Here is a 7,500-nt window from a genome sequence, read left to right on the forward strand (position 1 = left end):
AGTCGTGCAGGAAGCAAAAGTTTTATATCAAGCGGAGTAGTATTGCATTACATGCATGTATAGGCCTACTAGTAATGTGTCGTACAGTTCTTTGCATAGATGAAATCTACCGCTTGTTTAATTAGTGATGCAGCTTTTTTTCCACTTGGTATTTTCCAGTTGGTTATTTAAACAATTTCTGCATATTTCTGTGGATTGGATTGGGTAACCATTTTTACTTACAATATTAATGAGACATATGTCTGTGTTCTCAACTTAGGTCTTTTAACTAAGATATGATCTTTCCATCTAGTTGATCAGTTAAGCTGTAGATATTTGTCTTTCCCTGCCTATCTGTGGTTCCTGACCATGACACTGGAACAAGTGAAGACATTTTAGAATGACCACACAGGCCTTACTAATCATTGTTCCGAGTGATGCTTCTTTAATATACAGATCACTTCGTCTTTAGCGCTCTTCTTTCAAAGTGTGCGTTCAAACATGGCTACGCCTTGGCTCCGTGGATCTTTCCTGTCTGTAACGTATTTGAATTGGTATCCTGCTCATCCCGCTGACCTCAAACAGCCAAAGATACGTGCTGTATATTGTCATCGGCTCACATTGTTGCCATTAGACGCGTCAGCCGCTGTGTGTGTGTGACCATGTTTGGTATCCGCCGTGTGATTGGCGAGGTGTTACAGAGACGGGGAGAGAGAATGCGTGTCACATTTAATAGTCTGTTATGTTTAGAGCTGTGATGTGTGTCATCGTGGCTTGACACTGCACTTCTGCTGTTTCTCATGTGTCTGCGCTGCGAGCGCTCATGGGACCGGTTGCAGTATCACGTTATCCACTATGCTCGACATCGTCTCTCCTGCAGGATGGTGTACTGCACTGGTTCTCAACGTGGGGTTCGGGGACCCCAGATTGATAGTTAGTAACCAAACGGACCCATACGGGTCTGTGAGTCCAAGAGTGTACAAATGGAACCAAATGGACCATTATGAGTCCATTTGGTTCCATTTGTACACTCTGGTCTCGGAGTTGATAATGGATAGATTAACATGATTATGTTATGTTATCCTCATGTTATCCTCATGCCTGCATGCATGCATTTTATAAGTGTGAATGTGGATCCGTCCCCCCCTTGTCTCGCCATCATCTTTCCCGTCATTGTCTGCAATGTTTCTGTTTCTTTTCCCACATTCAGCTGCAATCCATTTTGTCCTTTCTTGTGGAGGTTGCGATTCTGTTTAATCAGTGAATTCATCCTTTATTCGTTCTTTCGTTGAGTTAATTAGTTTCTATTCGCAAGTAGCGAAACATAATCCCGTGATCTTTTATCCATTTGAGGCACAAACAAACGCTTGAAATGGCCCAAATGTTTAGATTTCTTAGTTAGCTGACTCTGTCCAAGTATTCCTAAGAGCAGCTGCCAACAGCAAGACAGATGTGAACGCTGACAGAAAGTGGGAATAGAACCAAGTCCACCTCATATTTGTGTTTTACTCCTAGTGAGTGCTGGATCAGCTGAAAATAAATTCTCTCTCTTTCTGCCTGTAGGATTAAGATGTGTGCGTGTGCGCGCGCATGTGCGTGCGTGTGAGCCTCTCTCTCTTCTCTCTCTCTCTCTCTCTCATCTAAATATATATATATACATATATATATATAGAGAGAGAGAGAGAGAAGACTGTATATAGACATTACTGACAAATACACACACAGTATATTTATTTATGTATGTATTTATTTGAGCATACATACATTCACCTTATGTGTGTCAGTGTCCAGTTGTTGATCCAAGTGTGAAGAAGGGACTGCTGCTAATGCCAGAGTAACATTAGTGCACCACCTACAGGTGGACCCATAAGGATTCACACACAGTACTGGAGAGAAAACCATTTCAACATGTTTCCATCTGAATGTACCTACTATGCAGGGTTTGATTTGCTAGGAGGGATGGGGGAGGACAATCCATGCTTCTGCTTTTGATATCCACTCTGGTCATTCTTTTTTTTATTGCCGGTGGGTATATTTTTTATCTCTGATTCTGGTCAGACTGAGTGCAATACCCGTATTTCCTTTTGGGAAATGTTGACTGATATATTTGTGTTTGATAATATCACAATTTAACCAATTTCTGAATACATTTAGGGTTTGGTTGAATAAATAGATATAAGGCTCTGTTTTTCTCGTAATATCTGTTTGACCCATTAACACATTGGGTGCCAGAGGTTTATTAAAATATTATACTTTGAGTGCCAGGACTTTTTAAACATTTTGAACCTTTTTCAAGTAGTCACAAAATATTTTCAGTGATCACCGTCCTCACGGTGATCCCCTCATTACACACATACAGGTCTCGTACAATCGGGGGGAAAAAATTTAAAACATTCGGAAATCCATTCCATAGTTGCAGCCAGTTGAAAATAGTTAAATTAACATTGTAAAAAAAAAAAGTGCACAGGAGCCGAGATACAGGTTTTTGAAGTCATAAGTTAACCAGGAGGTGGATTGGAGTCTAAATCTTGTAGGAGTGATATTTCCTGTTGCTGTGAAGAAAAAAAAAAAAAAAAAAAGTAGTTCTTTTTTTTTTTTTTTTTAAACCGTATATATACGGTTTTGGCACTCAACGTTAGTATGCGCAAAACCGTATATATACGGTTTTGGCACCCAATGTGTTAAGACCTGAGGCCGATTCTACAAAAATGTCTTCTAAATCCTGTTTTTCGAAAAAAAACTGTTTTCTATATCAACTTCTTCATGTCAAGGACCCCCAAAATGATATGTACCCCCATCTCAAAATATTTGGTTCCAGGGACCCCCAGAAGCAAAGATTTGAGTTAAAAATGTTCGCTTTAAAAGAATATATATATTCACAGATTTGCACACATTTTCAAAACAATTCTAAAATAGCATATGTACAAGCTCGTAGTGCGGCACCGAGTGCCGCGCTACGAGCTTGTATATCTGCTATTTTTGAATAGCCAAAGTGTAAAATAATGTTTTTTTTAGCTCAAATAAAAAAATCACACAGATGCGTTCCAGGTCTGAATGGGTTAATGCTGATTTATTTTATTGCGCCAATTGATGCAAGTTACTCTGGGTTCACGTCAACTAAATACCCTAAAATTGGGACAATAAACAGGATGACATTTCAGATTTCGTGGCAGTTGGACTCTCTGACAAACGGAATCGGGCAAACTCGAGCGGTCGGTCAAAACGATATTCAGACCGATTTCATCTGAGGTCTGTCTTATCAACAGCAGCTTTCATTGGGTTGACGTGGAGATGATTGATTGGCCCGGCAACAACAGCCTCATGCATTGGTTGACACACAGATGATTGATTGTGCTGGTAATAGACTGGGGCCGTGACTCAGTGGGCAAATATTTGGTTTGTAAAAATGTAGCGCTCTCTACAGTAGGAGCGGTATACACAGTATGCAGAGATGCAGACCTCAAAAGGTAGATTTGTTATACATTAGTCTACTCTCTCTGCCACGTTCTCTCCGTCTCTTTTTTTCTTATTCCCTCTTCCTGTGTTTTTTTTTTAAAAAGTCGTTGTTATTGAGATTTTAGCCAAGTACATTTACACATACCTGGAATTTGTCCTCTGCATTCATCCCATTCTAAATATTAGAAGCAGTGAACAGCAACTATTGAACAGCACACACGGGGAGCAGTTGGGGTACAGTGTCTTCTTGCTCCAGAAGTTTGGTCCCTAAAAGAAAAAGCATATGGTTTCTTGGTCGTGTGAATGGAAGTCTAGACTGGGGCCAGCTTGTGTTTCCCTGTCCTGTAGCCCACAGGTGGCCTGAAGTCATTGTAGGTTTTTTTAGACAGTTGACAGCCACGGTGTTGTGTCTGCGTGAAGGTCACTGTTTGCCCTACAGCGTGTCTGGGCTATTGTCTACTCCAGGGACTTAAGTAAAGGAGCGATGATTCTTTAATCTTCAAGGGGGAAACGAGAGTAAAAGGAGTGTGGGGAATGCACACACACACACACGCGCGGTCACACGCAGACTTAAAATCACACACATGCGCTTATTATTATAAGCATGTTAACTCGCCACACGCACGCACGGTCGGGCGCACAGGTCTGCACGCACGCACGCTCATAGACACACACGCACATACAATACAGATACGTGCAGATACACACATGCTCCATCCATTCCCGCGTGACCTTCCACCTATACGCCAGGCTGCTAGCCTTCAACGTGAGTTCGCGGAAGTGAGGAGTGTGAGCGCGATAGCTTACATTTCATTGTCCTTGGTGGAAACGAGCACCGCTGTATCGGTTTTCACAGTCAAAAAGCACAGCCCCAGTTGCTTTGCTTTTGTCACCGTCGGGCTAATGAGACTCTGTTATTCTCCTCCTGAGTTTCGCTAGGAAACATTTCTTTTTTTGGCGCGGCGTGGAACGAAACACCTGGGCTGGTGATTTTTTTTTAGCCAAATAGAGCACTTGCTTCACACAAGGATGTTCTTACCTAACAGTGTGTTTTGTTTCACGTTCAGGGGAAATTCACAATTTACACCGGTTTTGATTAACCCATTAAGACCTGGAACGCATCTGTGCCACTTTTTGATTTGAGCTAAAAAAAGCATGATTTTACACATTTGGCTATTCAAAAATAGCAGATATACAAGCTCATAGCGCGGCACCGAGTGCCGCACTATGAGCTTGTAGATCTGCTATTTTTGAAAAATCAAGGAAATGTATGCAAATTAATATATTTATGTTCTTTTAAAACAAACATTTTAACTCAAATCTTTGCCTCTTGGCGGTCCCTGGAACAAAATATTTTCATATGGGGGTCCGCGGCCAAATACATATCATTTTGGGGGTCCTTGACATGAAAACGTTTTGAGAACCACTGATATAGAAACATACGTTTTTCAGAAACCTGTTAGGATTTAGAAGACATTAGTAAGAATTGGCCTCAGGCCTTAATTGATTAAGTCCCTCTCTAGTTTGATGCACTGTACCCTTTTCTTTCTCTCCATGTAACTCAGCACCTGCTTGGTGATGTTTTTTAGTTGCATTGTAGCAGAGTAGATGCGTTCTTCGCACATGGACGGTGTTACTTCAAAAACTCAGCTTCTCTCTTGGTTCAGAAAAAGGCAGCCAGGGTGTGAGGGCGAGTGCATCCAGGGATACAGCACCACCGCTTTAGCATTTACTCACAAGCCATGTCTGGGCCTTGGGTTGTCATCAAAATCTGTATGCTGTACAGAATGAGAGAGCGCAAGCCGCCTAAGACGCCGCATCCTGTGTCTCTTGCTTTCATTCGATGTAGCAGGTCTAATCTGCAGGCAGTTTTCTTTGCAGACTTTTTGTATCCCATGCGTTCAATCTAATCAAATTGGGGACAAAGCGATCCTCCTGCTAGCGAAATCAAAACGGTTGATTGAAGATCAAGAGATGATGAAACGGAGACGGAATAAGAATTCATAGTCGTTTGATTTGATTGAGGCTGCTGTTGACAAAACCCGTAAGCCTGTGAGGAATATTACGTGAAAGAAAAACGATTTAGGAAAAGCCCCCCCAAAAAAAGAGGAAGAGAAAGCTTTAGAGCTGACTCATTATACTGCACTTCTAGTGGCGCTTTCCTTCCTGACAGGATGTGTTGAATCCCCTTTGCTAGAAACTGATACCTAATCAGAGGGAGTGACGTCCACTTGGCTGAAGACGCCCAGCCCAGAGACCAGTGAGGTGCTGCTGTTCATGGTCAACATCCTGAAGAGACCTCATACACAGCAACACGCTCAGTATTCCTCTTAGGATCCATTTTTACATTCTGAGTTAACTTACGATTGAGCATTTTGTTGTGTAGGCTACTCCCCATTTCCTCGGTATTGCCTTCGACTGCAACTCCACAGATATTTCACTCCTCATGATTGCAAACTAGCAGTGGTGGAAAAAGTACTCAAATGTTTTACTTAAGTAAAAGTATCAATACTGCAATGCAGAAGTACTCCGGCAGAAGTACTCCGGAATTCAAAATTCACTTGAGTAAAAGTATTGGTATCAAAATGTTCTTAAGATACTAAAAGTAAAAGTACTAAAATGTTTGAAAATAGCAGATCTACAAGCTCACAACGCGCGACGCGTTGTGAGCTTGTAGATCTGCTATTTTCAATTAGCCTAGGTATAAAATAGGGCTAAAGTGGTTGAATGTATGTTTCATAAAATCATAATTTATATGTGAAAAGTAACTAGTAACTAAAGTTTTCAAATAATTGTAGTGGAATAAAAGTACCTCAAAAGTATACTAAGTACAGTACTTGAGTAAATGTACTTTACACCACTGCAAACTATATAGTTTGAACCACTGCAAACTATAGTGAAAGTCTCTCCATAGAGGCCCCCCATATGTTATCAGTGGGCATTGGGCACCGTGAGGCAGTGACAGGCGACGGTATTTGAAATCACACCTCTAAGAAAGACAATGAATTTGGCTGGAGTCCCAGCTATCTCGCTATAAGGGTGCTAAGTTTCCTAGGATTCACACACTAAACTCCCATGCACTGTTTTGTATGTTCAAGTGTAACAAAGAATAGGAGAGAGAGCGAGAGAGAGAGAAAGAGAGGGAGGGAGTTGCTGGAAAGGTGGAAGGTAAGGAGAGTTGAGGACTGAAGGGTATTACATCCTGTAATGGATCCAGTAACTCCTACCCCAGTCAGATTACCGGTCTGGCACAGACTTCTTAAGACACAGCTGGAGCAGGGGAAACTCTGTGTGTGTGTGTGTGTGTGTGTGTGTGTGTGTGTGTGTGTGTGTGTGTGTGTGTGTGTGTGTGTGTGTGTGTGTGTGTGTGTGTGTGTGTGTGTGTGTGTGTGTGTGTGTGTGTGTGTGTGTGTGCGTGCACAGTACTTACATGTGGGGTAGTGGAGGCGCATTACAGAGAGAAAAGGAAGCGTGAGAGAGTGGAGGCAGATTTGTGTTGTATGTGTGTGTGTGTGCACATGTGCGCTGCTGCTGTCTGCTAGAGTTTCATATCTGCTTTGTAGCAAAATATGTTTTCACTGTCTAATGTGTGGGAACTTATGTGGTCCTATTTCTATCCCTATCACATCACAAGAAGGACTCACATTGACGTCAAGCTTATGTTATCAATTTCAGATACTGTACCTATAACTACAAGGTTGTATTGAAACTTAAGTTTGCACGGTTTAGCCTGTTTTATACAAATCCAGACAATCTATTCTAATGTTGATCATTTGACGCTTGCGAGTGACACTCAGGTGTCCTTTTGGGCAGATCTGAGAGCAGATTTGTATCTATATACTGTGTATCTATGCATCTATGATATTTACACAGTAAAAGTAAAAGCAACAACAACAACAACAAAAGTTGTATGAGGTAGACCTGAGTATGATCTGTCCAAGTGGGAGCCACTTGTAACTCTCAAGAGTGTACGGGTCCATTTGGTTCCATTTGTACACTCTTGGGGTTAAATTAATTTGTACATATTTGACTGTGCAGCTCGTAGCATGGTATAACACAAAACAA

General features: G+C 41.6%; 1 protein-coding gene across 1 annotated transcript in view; it reads left to right on the top strand.

The window, feature by feature from the left end:
- bmpr1ba (bone morphogenetic protein receptor, type IBa) overlaps positions 1 to 7,500 on the top strand; it is a 38,136-nt gene that overhangs the window by 803 nt on the left and 29,833 nt on the right. The gene's annotated exons all lie outside the window — the stretch shown is intronic.

This window comes from Gymnoscopelus braueri (assembly GCF_963280865.1).
Source record: "Gymnoscopelus braueri genome assembly, chromosome: 7".
Classification (NCBI taxonomy): domain Eukaryota; kingdom Metazoa; phylum Chordata; class Actinopteri; order Myctophiformes; family Myctophidae; genus Gymnoscopelus; species Gymnoscopelus braueri.